The sequence below is a fragment of the Arachis stenosperma genome, chromosome 4, assembly GCF_014773155.1.
Source record: "Arachis stenosperma cultivar V10309 chromosome 4, arast.V10309.gnm1.PFL2, whole genome shotgun sequence".
NCBI lineage: Eukaryota > Viridiplantae > Streptophyta > Magnoliopsida > Fabales > Fabaceae > Arachis > Arachis stenosperma.
This window is the reverse complement of record NC_080380.1, coordinates 26164393-26179077: the sequence shown is the minus strand read 5'-3', so window position 1 is coordinate 26179077 and position 14685 is coordinate 26164393. Positions and strand designations below refer to the sequence as shown.

Here is a 14685-nt window from a genome sequence, read left to right as displayed (position 1 = left end):
AGTGCTTTGTCTTTTTCACTCCTAACAGAGTCAAACATGTATCTAACCATCAAATATGCAAATGAAATTTCTGTTTTGGTGAGAATGGCATATAAAACAAGAGTATTAATATAGGAAACCCTTTGATATGAACCACTTTGAGGAAGTATGATGTGGTTGACCATTCGGTGCAACTGGGCACGTTCATATCCTAGGGCTTTGTGAGTGGGTGTAATGCCATCAATTAAAGAAATATGTTCACAAATGTAAGCCAATGCATCATTGTAAGAAATACCAACACCTTCATCCCACTTAACTGAAGTGTAAGCACAAGGCCCAACATCAGTATACTTTAATGCATCACTGATTGTTTCATTGTTCAAGACAATGTCTCGGCCTTTAACATAAGAATGAACAGTCCCTTCATGATATGTCAGATTTGCATAAAACTCTTGAACCAACAGAGGATAAACAGGCTTTTTGATTTTAAAGAGATGATTTCAATCCAAAAATTCCAGATTTTCAACAAAAGGAAAACCTTTTCTTTTCAAAGTTGGTAAGTCAGCAAGAAAAGATGGACACAGGGTACGGTACTTAACAACTCCTTCAATGAAATCATTATTCATGGCAGACGTAAATCTATATGGATTATAATTTGAGTGTGATGTCATGAAGTGAGATTTATGAGCAAAAGAGTCAATATCTAGTTCTCTAACAAATTTGAGAGGAGGATGAGGTTTACCTCTTTGAGAACGCACAGGAACCGACCTAGATTTAGGCTGAGTTGGCTTGGAAACTGGTTCCTCAGTTGCTGGACGTTTGCCTTTGGAAGAGCTTGGTTTTGAAGAACCAGGTTTAGAGGGAGGAGCCTTTGGTGGAGGTGTTGGCTTGGCTGAAGATGGGACCCTTGAGGGATTCTTTGTTCTTTCCATTTGATCTCAACGAGTAGGTGAGGTTAGAGGAGAAGGAGATGGAGTGAAGGTTCGGTCTTGGGAGTGAGTTGAAGGTTTTGTAGGAAGTTTGTAAACTTTCTCACGAGGAGATTTTTTGGCAAGAACTTTCATCCTCATTTGGTTAGTTTCAAGCTTTTGAGGGAAGAAAAGCAGTAAAGAGAATGGAAGAAACCGAGGAGTTGAGGAGAAGTTAATGGAGAGAAGAGAGGCAGTGTTGGTAACCGTACCCAAAAGAAGTTTTTCACAAACCATGCAACTGCATCACCTTTTGATATGACTTGAAAAGACATGACCTCATAAAAAGAAAGATTTTATTTGATTTTCAAGTAAAACAGGAAATTAATTTTAAATTTTGAAAACCCCTTTTGGACAAAAAAAAAATAAATCAAAATGAGAACTTTTTTAGACAAAAAGAAAACTTAAACACACAAGCCAACAAAAAACAAACTACAAAAAGCATTCATATTGGGCCCAGAGGTGGTTGGATTTAAGGAAACACATTGGACCACTCCAGATCCGATTTTTGAGGTTGGCCTAGATCAATTTTCACTTGCAATGAGCCCAGAACACGCTGATTTGAAGGGAACTTTCTTCATATGCCCAGAATTGTCTCATACCTGTTTATGAGACAAACTCCAACAAACACATCAGCAACTTTCAAACAAAGAATCATAACTTAAAATTCCTAAACTAGTCCAAAGAAAGCAGAATCTGTCCTCAGGCAGTAGTTTAGTGAAAATGTCTGCCAATTGCTCTTTTGATTTATCAAATTGAATGCTAATATCCCCTTTTTGAATATGTTCTCTTATTGAATGAAATTTCACTTCAATATGTTTAGTCCTAGAGTGCAAGACTAGATTTTTAGAAATATTAATGGCACCCATATTATCATACAATAAGGGAATATTTTCAGCATTTAACTTGTAATCAGCAAGTTGTGTTTTTAACCATAAAAGCTGAGAACAGCAAGAAGAAGCAGCTATATACTCAGCCTCTGCAGTGGATAAAGCCACTGTTGGTTGCTTCTTACTTGACCAAATATTTAAGGACTTTCCAAGGAAGCAACATAGGCCTGAAGTGCTCCTTCTATCAATTCTATCACCAGCAAAATCTGCATTACAATAACCAACTGCAGAAAAAATCATCAATCTTAGGATACCAAAGACCAAAATTAGATGTGCCATGAACATATCTAATGATCCTCTTAACTGCAGAAAGATGTGACTCTTTTGGTTTGGATTGGAACCTTGAACACAATCCAACACTTTGCACAATATCGGGTCTAGAGGAAGTTAAGTACATAAGAGAACCAATAATTCCTCTATACCTAGTCTCATCTACATCTTTCTCAGTTTCTCCCTTATCTAATTTTGAACTAGGGTGCATGGAAGTTTCTATGGGTTTGGCATTTTCCATACCAAGTTTCTTAACTAGTTCCTTGGCATACTTCTCTTGATGAATGAAAATACCATTTTCAGTTTGTTTAATTTGCAGCCCAAGGAAAAAATTAAGTTCACCCATCATACTAGTGTCAAATTCACTTGTCATGAGTTTTCCAAATTCAGTACAAAGGGATTCATTGGCTGATCCAAAAATAATGTCATCAACATATATTTGGACTAGAATGAAAGAATCATTAGAGTTCTTGATAAATAGAGTAGTGTCTGTGGCACCTCTTTGAAAACCATTTTTCAAAAGAAAAGAGTTAAGCCTCTCATACCAAGCTCTAGGAGCTTGCCTTAAACCATAAGGAGCTTTTGATAATTTGAAAACATAGTTAGAATGCTCTTTATTTTCAAAACCGGGTGGCTGCTCCACATACACTTCTCTATCTATCACACCATTCAAAAATGCACATTTCACATCCATTTGATATAATTTAAAACCACAAAATGTAGCATAAGCTAAGAAAAGTCTTATGGCTTCCATTCGGGCAACAGGGGCAAAGGATTCATCAAAGTCTATTCCTTTTTCTTGGTCATATCCTTGTGCCACTAGCCTTGCCTTGTTTCTTGCAATGCTGCCATCTTCTCCTAACTTGTTCCAAAATATCCACTTGGTACCAGTCACTTTCTTTCCACTTGGCCTTGGAACCAAAGTCCACACTTGGTTCTTCTCAAACTCAAGAAGCTCATCCTCCATTGCTTTAACCCAAGAGGGGTCACTAAGGGCTTCTTTGACATTCTGAGGCTCCATTTAAGAGAGAAGGACAATGTTTGTCTCTTCATTGGCCTTTCTAGTTGAGGACCGAGTTCTAACCCCATGAGAGACGTCCCCAATAACAAATTCCTCAGGGTAATTCTTCAAGAATCTCCATTCACGAGGTCTGGTAGACTTGGAGGCAGATTCAGGTACCAATGGATTCTGGGTGCTGCTGGCTTCAGGATTTCCTTCAGATTCATGAGACAAAATGGAATTGTCTCTTGAATTTTCAGCAGTTGCAGTTTCTGGTTCAGCTTGTCCAAAAATTTCATTTTCATGATTTTGAGCAGTTTCATTGTCCTTTTGAACTTGATTCCCTGCATCACAATCTTCCAACATACTTTGCACCAAGTTAGTATCACAAAATGTAACATGTATGGACTCTTCAATAATCCTAGCATCTTGATGATAAACTCTATATGCTTTACTAGTTGTGGAATATTCTACAAACATACACTTATATGCCTTTGGATCAAATTTACCCAAATTATCCTTGTTATTTAAAACGAAACATTTGCATCTAAAGATGTGCAAGTAGTTTAAGTTTGCTGGGTAACTGGTGCACAAAATTGTGATCAATACTTTTCAAAACATAAACAATCCCTAGTAATGGCTCCAAAGACTTGGTGCTCAATACCATGGCATAAACACAACTTCGCACAACTAACCAGCAAGTGCACTGGGTCGTCCAAGTAATAAACCTTACGCGAGTAAGGGTCGATCCCACGGAGATTGGTGGTATGAAGCAAGCTATGGTCACCTTGTAGATCTTAGTCAGGCAGACTCAATTGGGTATAGATGATGAACGAAAATAACATAAAAGATAAAGATAGAGATACTTATGTATATCATTGGTGAGAGCTTCAGACAAGCGTATGAAGATGCCTTCCCTTCCGTCTCTCTGCTTTCCTACTGCCTTCATCCAATCCTTCTTACTCCTTTCCATGGCAAGCTCGTGTAGGGTTTCACCGTTGTCAATGGCTACCTCCCATCCTCGCAGTGAAAGCTAATGCTCACGCACTCTATCACAGTACGGCCAATCACCGGTCAGTTCCCGCTCCTATTGGAATAGAATCCCTCTTTTGCGTCTGTCACTAACGCCCAGCAGGTTACAAGTTTGAAGCACGTCACAGTCATTCAATCATTGAATCCTACTCAGAATACCACAGACAAGGTTAGACCTTCCGGATTCTCTTGAATGCCGCCATCAGTTCTTGCCTATACCACGAAGACTCTGATCTCACGGAATGGTTGGCTCGTTTGTCAGGCGAGCACTCGGTTGTCAGGCGATCAACCATGCATCATGCAATCAGAAATCCAAGAGATATTCACTAAGCCTCAGATGCTTGTAGAACAAGAATGGTTGTCAGTCACCTTGTTCATAGGTGAGAATGATGATGAGTGTCAGTCATCACCTTCATCAGATTGAAGAACAAGTGATATCTTGGACAAAGAACAAGCGGAATTGAATAGAAGAACAATAGTAATTGCATTAATACTCGAGGTACAGCAGAGCTCCACACCTTAATCTATGGTGTGTAGAAACTCCACCGTTGAAAATACATAAGAACAAGGTCTAGGCATGGCCGAATGGCCAGCCTCCCAAAGTGAGTTCAATCATCAAAACATGATCAAAAGACTCTCTATATCTATTACAATAGTAAAAGGTCCTACTTATAGAAAACTAGTAGCCTAGGGTGTACAGAGATGAGTAAATGACATAAAAATCCACTTCCGGGCCCACTTGGTGTGTGCTTGGGCTGAGCAATGAAGCATTTTCGTGTAGAGACTTCTCTTGGAGTTAAACGCCAGCTTTTATGCCAGTTTGGGCGTTTAACTCCCAATTAGGTGCCAGTTCCGGCGTTTAACGCTGGAATTTCTGTAGGTGACTTTGAACGCCGGTTTGGGCCATCAAATCTTGGGCAAAGTATGGACTATCATATATTGCTGGAAAGCCCAGGATGTCTACTTTCCAACGCCGTTGAGAACGGGCCAATTGGGCTTCTGTAGCTCCAGAAAATCCACTTCGAGTGCAGAGAGGTCAGAATCCAACAGCATCTGCAGTCCTTTTCAGTCTCTGAATCAGATTTTTGCTCAGGTCCCTCAATTTCAGCTAGAAAATACCTGAAATCATAGAAAAACATACAAACTCATAGTAAAGTCCAGAAAAGTGAATTTTAACTAAAAACTAATAAAAATATACTAAGAACTCAACTAAAACTACTAAAAACATACTAAAAACAATGCCAAAAAGCGTACAAATTATCCGCTCATCACAACACCAAACTTAAATTGTTGCTTGTCCCCAAGCAACTAAAGATCAAATAAGATAAAAAGAAGAGAATATGCAACGAACTCCAAAAACATCTATGAAGATCAGTATTAATTAGATGAGCGGGGCTTTTAGCTTTTTGCCTTTGAATAGTTTTGGCATCTCACTTTATCCTTTGGAACTCAGAATGATTGGCTTCTTTAGGAACTCAGAATCCAGATAGTGTTATTGATTCTCCTAGTTAAGTATGATGATTCTTGAACACAGCTACTTTATTGAGTCTTGGCTGTGGCCCAAAGCACTCTGTCTTCCAGTATTACCACCGGATACATACATGCCACAGACACATAATTGGGTGAACCTTTTCAGATTGTGACTCAGCTTTGCTAAAGTCCCCAATTAGAGGTGTCCAGGGTTCTTAAGCACACTCTTATTGCCTTGGATCACAACTTTATTTCTTTCTTTCTCTTTCTCTTCTTTTTTTTTTCGTTTGCTTTCTGCTTCTTTTTTTTTTGTGTTCACTGCTTTTTCTTGCTTCAAGAATCATTTTTATGATTTTTCAGATCCTCAATAACATGTCTCCTTTTTCATCATTCTTTCAAGAGCCAACATTCATGAACCACAAATTCAAAAGACATATGCACTGTTCAAGCATACATTCAGAGAACAAAAGTGTTGCCACCACATCAAAATAATTAGACTATTATAAAATTCAAAATTCATGCAATTCTTTTTCTTTTCAATTAAGCACGTTTTTATTTAAGAAAGGTGATGGATTCATAGGACATTCATAACTTTAAGGCATAGACACTAAGACACTAATGATCATAAGACACAAACATGGATAAACATAAGCACTAAAATTCGAAAAACAGAAGAATAAAGAACAAGGAAATCAAGGAACGGGTCCACCTTAGTGATGGCGGCTCTTCCTTCCTCTTGAAGATCCTATGGAGTGCTTGAGCTCCTCAATGTCTCTTCCTTGCCTTTGTTGCTCCTCTCTCATGATTCTTTGATCTTCTCTTATTTCATGGAGGAGAATGGAGTGTTCTTGGTGCTCCACCCTTAGTTGTCCCATGTTGGAACTCAATTCTCCTAGGGAGGTGTTTAGTTGCTCCCAATAGTTTTGTGGAGGAAAGTGCATCCCTTGAGGCATCTCAGGGATCTCATGATGAGAGGGGTCTCTTGTGTGCTCCATCCTTTTCTTGGTAATGGGCTTATCCTCATCAATGGTGATGTCTCCCTCTATGTCAACTCCAACTGAATAACAGAGGTGACAAATGAGGTGAGGAAAGGCTAACCTTGCCAAGGTAGAGGACTTATCCGCCACCTTGTAGGGTTCTTGGGCTATAACCTCATGAACTTCCACTTCTTCTCCAATCATGATGCTATGGATCATGATGGCCCGGTCTAAAGTAACTTCGGACCGGTTGCTAGTGGCAATGATTGAGCGTTGGATAAACTCCAACCATCCTCTAGCCACGGGTTTGAGGTCATGCCTTCTCAATTGAATCGGCTTGCCTCTTGAATCTCTCTTCCATTGTGCGCCCTCTTCACATATAATTGTGAGGACTTGGTCCAACCTTTGATCAAAGTTGACCCTTCTTGTGTAAGGATGTTCATCTCCTTGCATCATAGGCAAGTTGAACGCCACCCTCACACTTTCCGGACTAAAATCCAAGTATTTCCCCCGAACCATAGTAAGATAATTCTTTGGATCTGGGTTCATACTTTGATCATGGCTCTTGGTGATCCATGCATTGGCATAGAACTCTTGAACCATCAAGATTCCAACTTGTTGAATGGGGTTGGTAAGTACTTCCCAACCTCTTCTTTGGATCTCATGGCGGATCTCCGGATATTCACCCTTTTTGAGTGAAAAGGGGACCTCGGGGATCACCTTCTTCAAGGCCACAACTTTATATAAGTGGTCTTGATGCACCCTTGAGATGAACCTATCCATCTCCCATGACTCGGAGGTGGAAGCTTTTGCCTTCTCTTTCCTCTTTCTAGAGGTTTCTCCGGTCTTGGATGCCATAATGGTTATGGAAAAACGAAAAAGCAACGCTTTTACCACACCAAACTTAAAATGTTTGCTCGTCCTCGAGCAAAAGAAGAAAGAAGAGAGTAGAAGAAGAAGAAATGAGGAAGAGGGAGATGGTGGTGTATTCGGCCAAAGAGGGGGAGAAGTGGTGTTTTGGTTGTGTGAAAATGAAGGAGTGAAGAAGGGTATTTATAGGAGAGAGGGGAGATGGGGTTCGGCCATATTGGGTGGGTTTGGGAGGGAAAGTGGTTTGAATTTGAAGGGTGATGTTGGTGGGGTTTTATGAAGGATGGATGTGAGTGGTGAAGAGAAAGATGGGATTTGATAGGTGAAGGGGTTTTGGGGAAGAGGTATTGAGGTGATTGGTGAATGGGGGAAGAAGAGAGAGAGTGGTGGTGGGGTTGGTGGGGATCCTGTGGGGTCCACAGATCCTGTGGTGTCAAGGAAAAGTCATCCCTGCACCAAATGTTGCTCAAAATCACGTTTTGAGCCATTTCTGGCGTTAAACGCCGGGCTGGTGCCCATTCCTGGCGTTTAACGCCAGGTTCTTGCCCTTTTCTGGCGTTTAACGCCAGTCTGGTGCCCCTTTCTGGCGTTAAACGCCCAGAATGGTGCCAGACTGGGCGTTAAACGCCCAACTGCTAGGTTTACTGGCGTTTGAACGCCAGCAACATCTTCCTCCAGGGTGTGCTGTTTTCTTCCTGTTTTTCATTTTGTTTTTGCTTTTTCAATGGATTTTGTGACTTCTTATGATCATCAACCTACAAAAAACATAAAATAACAAAAGAAACTATATAAATTATAATTATTGGGTTGCCTCCCAACAAGCGCTTCTTTAATGTCAGTAGCTTGACAGAGGGCTCTCATGGAGCCTCACAGATACTCAGAGCAATGTTGGAACCTCCCAACACCAAACTTAGAGTTTGAATGTGGGGGTTCAACACCAAACTTAGAGTTTGGTTGTGGCCTCCCAACACCAAACTTGGAGTTTGACTGTGGGGGCTCTTCTTGACTCTGATTTGAGAGAAGCTCTTCATGCTTCATCTCTATGGTGACAGAGGGATATCCTTGAGCCTTAAACACAAAGGATTCTCCATTCACTTGAATGATCAGTTCACCTCCATCAACATCAATCACAGCCTTTGCTGTGGCTAGGAAGGGTCTGCCAAGGATGATGGTTTCATCCATGCACTTCCCAGTCTCTAGGACTATGAAATCAGTAGGGATGTAATGGTCTTCAATCTTAACCAAAACGTTCTCTACTAGTCCATAAGCTTGTTTTCTTGAGTTGTCTGCCATCTCTAGTGAGATTTTTGCAGCTTGTACCTCAAAGATCCCTAGCTTCTCCATTACTGAGAGAGGCATGAGGTTTACACTTGAACCTAAGTCACACAGAGCCTTCTTGAAGGTCATGGTGCCTATGGTACAAGGTATGGAAAACTTCCCAGGATCTTGTCTCTTTTGAGGTAATTTCTGTCTAGACAAGTCATCCAGCTCTTTGGTGAGCAAAGGAGGTTCATTCTCCCAAGTCTCATTTCCAAATAACTTGTCATTTAGCTTCATGATTGCTCCAAGGTATTTAGCAACTTGCTCTTCAGTGACATACTCATCCTCTTCAGAGGAAGAATACTCATCAGAGCTCATGAAAGGCAGAAGTAAGTCCAATGGAATCTCTATGGTCTCATTTTGAGCCTCAGATTCCCATGGTTCCTCATTGGGGAACTCATTGGAAGTTGATGCACGTCCATTGAGGTCTTCCTCAGTGGCGTCCACTTCCTCTCCATCCTCTCCAAATTCGGCCATATTGATGGCTTTGCACTCTCCCTTTGGATTTTCTTCTGTGTTGCTTGGGAGAGTACTTGGAGGGAGTTCAGTAACTTTCTTGCTCAGCTGTCCCACTTGTCCTTTCAAATTTCTAATGGAGGACCTTGTTTCAGTCATGAAACTTTGAGTGGTTTTAATTAGATCAGAGACCATGGTTGCTAAGTCAGAGGGGTTCTGCTTAGGATTCTCTGTCTGTTGCTGAGAAGATGATGGAAAAGGTTTGCCATTGTTAAACCTGTTTCTTCCACCATTATTATTGAAACCTTGTTGAGGTCTCTCTTGATTCTTCCATGAGAGATTTGGGTGATTTCTCCATGAAGAATTATAGGTATTACCATAGGGTTCTCCTAGGTAATTCACCTCTTCCATTGAAGGGTTCTCAGGATCATAAGCTTCTTCCTCAGATGAAGCCTCCTTAGTACCGCTTGGTGCATTTTGCATTCCAGACAGACTTTGAGAAATCAAATTGACTTGTTGAGTCAATATTTTATTCTGAGCCAAAATGGCGTTCAGAGTGTCAATCTCAAGAACTCCTTTCTTCTGACTAGTCCCATTGTTCACAGGATTCCTTTCAGAAGTGTACATGAATTGGTTATTTGCAACCATCTCAATGAGCTCTTGAGCCTCTGTAGGCGTCTTCTTCAGATGAAGAGATCCTCCAGCAGAGCTATCCAAAGACATCTTGGACAGTTCAGAGAGACCATCATAGAAAATACCTATGATGCTCCATTCAGAAAGCATGTCAGAAGGACATTTTCTGATTAATTGTTTGTATCTTTCCCAAGCTTCATAGAGGGATTCTCCATCCTTCTGTTTGAAGGTTTGGACTTCCACTCTAAGCTTACTCCATCTTTGTGGTGGAAAGAACTTTGCCAAGAAGGCATTGACTAGCTTTTCCCAAGAGTCCAGGCTTTCTTTAGGTTGAGAGTCCAACCATATTCTAGCTCTGTCTCTTACAGCAAAAGGGAATAGCATCAGTCTATAGACCTCAGGGTCAACCCCATTAGTCTTGACTGTGTCACAGATTTGCAAGAATTCAGCTAAGAACTGATGAGGATCTTCCATTGGAAGTCCATGGAACTTGCAATTCTGTTGCATTAGAGAAACTAATTGAGGCTTAAGCTCAAAGTTGTTTGCTCCAATGGCAGGGATAGAGATGCTTCTCCCATAAAAATCAGGAGTAGGTGCAGTAAAGTCACCCAGCACCTTCCTTGCATTGTTTGCATTATTGTTGTTTTCGGCTGCCATGTCTTCTTCTTCTTTGAAGAATTCGGTCAGGTCCTCTAAAGAGAGTTGTGCTTTGGCTTCTCTTAGCTTTCTCTTCAAGGTCCTTTTGGGTTCAGGGTCAGCTTCAACAAGAATGCCTTTGTCTCTGCTCCTGCTCATATGAAAGAGAAGAGAACAAGAAAATGTGGAATCCTCTATGTCACAGTATAGAGATCCCTTGAGGTGTCAGAGGAAAAGAGAAATAGAAAGAAGAAGGAGAAGAAGAATTCGAACTTTAATTAGATAAGGTTCGAATTGTGCATTAAGAAGGAGTAGTACTCCATAAATAGCAGGATGTGAGAAGGAGGGAAGAAGATTTTCGAGAATTAATTAAAATATTTTGAAAACATTTTTTTGAAAGACACTAATTGATTTTCGAAAATAAAAGTGGAAAAGAAATCAAGTGATTTTTGAAAAAGATTTTGAAATTAGAAATTAAAAAGATTTGATTGAAAACTATTTTGAAAAAGATGTGATTAAAAAGATATGATTGAAAAGTTATGGTTTTAAAAAGATTTGATTTGAAAACAATTTTAAAAGATATGATTTGAAAACAATTTTAAAAAGATTTGATTTGAAAAATTAATGACTTGCCTAACAAGAAAAGATATGATTCAAACATAAAACCTTCCTCAACAGAAAAGGCAAAAAATGTTCAATCAAATCATTAATTGTTAGTAAGTATCTTTGAAAAAGGAAAGAAATTAATTTTGAAAACATTTGATTGAAAAGATTTGATTTGAAAAAGATTTGATTTTGAAAAACTTTGAAAACTTGAAAAAAATTTGATTTGAAAAACAAAATCTTCCCCCTAGCACCATCCTGGCGTTAAACGCCCAGAATGGTATCCATTCTGGCGTTTAACACCCAAAATGCACCCTTTTTGGGCGTTAAACGCCCAACCAGGTACCCTGGCTGGCGTTTAAACGCCAGTCTACCTTCTTCACTGGGCATTTTCGAATGCCCAGCTTTTTCTGTATAATTCCTCTGCAGTATGTTCTGAATCTTCAATTCTCTGTATTATTGACTTGAAAAGACACAATTTGAAAATATTTTTGGATTTTTAACAATCAAAATGCAACAAGAATCAAATAACAGTGCATGCAAGACACCAAACTTAGCAGTTTGTATACTACTGACACTATATGAGACACATAAACACTCAAGTCAAAAGAATTCAAAGATCAGAGTAAGAAATCATCAAGAATTACTTGAAGATCCTTAAGACACATGAATGAATGTATGCAATTGACACCAAACTTAAGATAAGACATTAGACTCAAGCAAGAAACATCAAATATTTTTGGTTTTTATGATTTTGTGAATTTTTTTTTTGTGATTTTCGAAAATTAAGTGGAAAAAGATATCAAAATTCTTAATGAGAATTCCAGGAATCAGTGCAATGCTAGTCAAAGACTCCGGTCCAGGAATTAGACATGGCTTCACAGCCAGCCAAGCTTTCAAAGAAAGCTTCGGTCCAAAACACTAGACATGGCCAAAGGCCAGCCAAGCCTTAGCAGATCACTGCTCCAAAAGCAAGATCAACAAGCTCTTGTGATGATAGGTTGAAACCTCGGTCCAATGAAATTAGACATGGCTTTACAGCCAGCCAGATTGCAGCAAATCATCATGAAACTCTAGAATTCATCTTCAAGAATTTCGAAAAAAATAAATGCCTAATCTAAGCAACAAGATGAACCGTCAGTTGTCCATACACAAGAACAATCCCTGGCAACGGCGCCAGAAACTTGGTGCACGAAATTGTGATCAATACTTTTCAAAACATAAACAATCCCTAGTAATGGCTCCAAAGACTTGGTGCTCAATACCATGGCATAAACACAACTTCGCACAACTAACCAGCAAGTGCACTGGGTCGTCCAAGTAATAAACCTTACGCGAGTAAGGGTTGATCCCACGGAGATTGGTGGTATGAAGCAAGCTATGGTCACCTTGTAGATCTTAGTCAGGCAGACTCAATTGGGTATAGATGATGAACGAAAATAACATAAAAGATAAAGATAGAGATACTTATGTATATCATTGGTGAAAGCTTCAGACAAGCGTATGAAGATGCCTTCCCTTCCGTCTCTCTGCTTTCCTACTGCCTTCATCCAATCCTTCTTACTCCTTTCCATGGCAAGCTCGTGTAGGGTTTCACCGTTGTCAATGGCTACCTCCCATCCTCGCAGTGAAAGCTAATGCTCACGCACTCTGTCACAGTACGGCCAATCACCGGTCGGTTCCCGCTCCTACTGGAATAGAATCCCTCTTTTGCGTCTGTCACTAACGCCCAACAGGTTACAAGTTTGAAGCACGTCACAGTCATTCAATCATTGAATCCTACTCAGAATACCACAGACAAGGTTAGACCTTCCGGATTCTCTTGAATGCCGCCATCAGTTCTTGCCTATACCACGAAGACTCTGATCTCACGGAATGGTTGGCTCGTTTGTCAGGCGAGCACTCGGTTGTCAGGCGATCAACCATGCATCATGCAATCAGAAATCCAAGAGATATTCACTAAGCCTCAGATGCTTGTAGAACAAGAATGGTTGTCAGTCACCTTGTTCATAGGTGAGAATGATGATGAGTGTCAGTCATCACCTTCATCAGATTGAAGAACAAGTGATATCTTGGACAAAGAACAAGCGGAATTGAATAGAAGAACAATAGTAATTGCATTAATACTCGAGGTACAGCAGAGCTCCACACCTTAATCTATGGTGTGTAGAAACTCCACAGTTGAAAATACATAAGAACAAGGTCTAGGCATGGCCGAATGGCCAGCCTCCCAAAGTGAGTTCAATCATCAAAACATGATCAAAAGACTCTCTATATCTATTACAATAGTAAAAGGTCCTACTTATAGAAAACTAGTAGCCTAGGGTGTACAGAGATGAGTAAATGACATAAAAATCCACTTCCGGGCCCACTTGGTGTGTGCTTGGGCTGAGCAATGAAGCATTTTCGTGTAGAGACTTCTCTTGGAGTTAAACGCCAGCTTTTATGCCAGTTTGGGCGTTTAACTCCCAATTAGGTGCCAGTTCCGGCGTTTAACGCTGGAATTTCTGTAGGTGACTTTGAACGCCGGTTTGGGCCATCAAATCTTGGGCAAAGTATGGACTATCATATATTGCTGGAAAGCCCAGGATGTCTACTTTCCAACGCCGTTGAGAGCGCGCCAATTGGGCTTCTGTAGCTCCAGAAAATCCACTTCGAGTGCAGGGAGGTCAGAATCCAACAGCATCTGCAGTCCTTTTCAGTCTCTGAATCAGATTTTTGCTCAGGTCCCTCAATTTCAGCCAGAAAATACCTGAAATCACAGAAAAACATACAAACTCATAGTAAAGTCCAGAAAAGTGAATTTTAACTAAAAACTAATAAAAATATACTAAGAACTCAACTAAAACTACTAAAAACATACTAAAAACAATGCCAAAAAGCGTACAAATTATCCGCTCATCAGTAACCTTTCCAAAGTTCATAAGGGGTTTTCTTCAAAAATTTTCTTATGATTGCTCTATTCAAAATGTGGCAAGCCGTGTTAACCGCTTCACCCCAAAGGAATTTTGGAACATTACTCTCACAAAGCATAGCTCTTGTCATCTCTTGTATGCTTCTATTTCTTCTTTCCACAACACCATTTTGTTGTGGTGTCCTTGGACAAGAGAAGTTGTGAGATATTCGAAATTCCTCACAAAAGGATTCAAAATAAATTGTTTTTAAATTCAGTTCTATGATAACTTCTTATTGAAGAGATCTTCAAATGCTTTTCATTTTGAATTTTCTTGCAAAAAGGTTCAAAGGCCAAAAAGGCTTCATTTTTGTGTGCAAGAAATAAAACCCAACCAAACCTAGTGTAGTCATCCACTAAACCATAATGTTTACCACCTAGACTTTGAGTTCTTGTTGGACCAAACAAATCAATATATAGTAATTCAAGTGGCCTTTTAGTAGAGATGTATTCCTTTGGTTTAAATGAACCTTTTGTTTGTTTTCCCATTTGGCAAGCATCACAAGTGATGTCTTTGTCAAACCTTATCAAAGGAGGACCTCTTACTAACCCTTTCTTTACAAGTTTGTTTATTTGAAACATACTTGCATGGCCTAATCTCTTGTGCCATAGCTACTTTTCAGAATCT

At 39.9% G+C, this 14685-nt stretch overlaps 1 non-coding gene across 1 annotated transcript; it reads left to right on the top strand.

Annotated features, from left to right (window-relative positions):
- Window positions 1–10009: 10009 nt before the first annotated feature.
- Window positions 10010–10117, top strand: LOC130978270 (small nucleolar RNA R71). Its single transcript, XR_009085923.1, has one exon. It is a non-coding gene; the product is annotated as a small nucleolar RNA R71 (small nucleolar RNA).
- Window positions 10118–14685: the final 4568 nt, after the last annotated feature.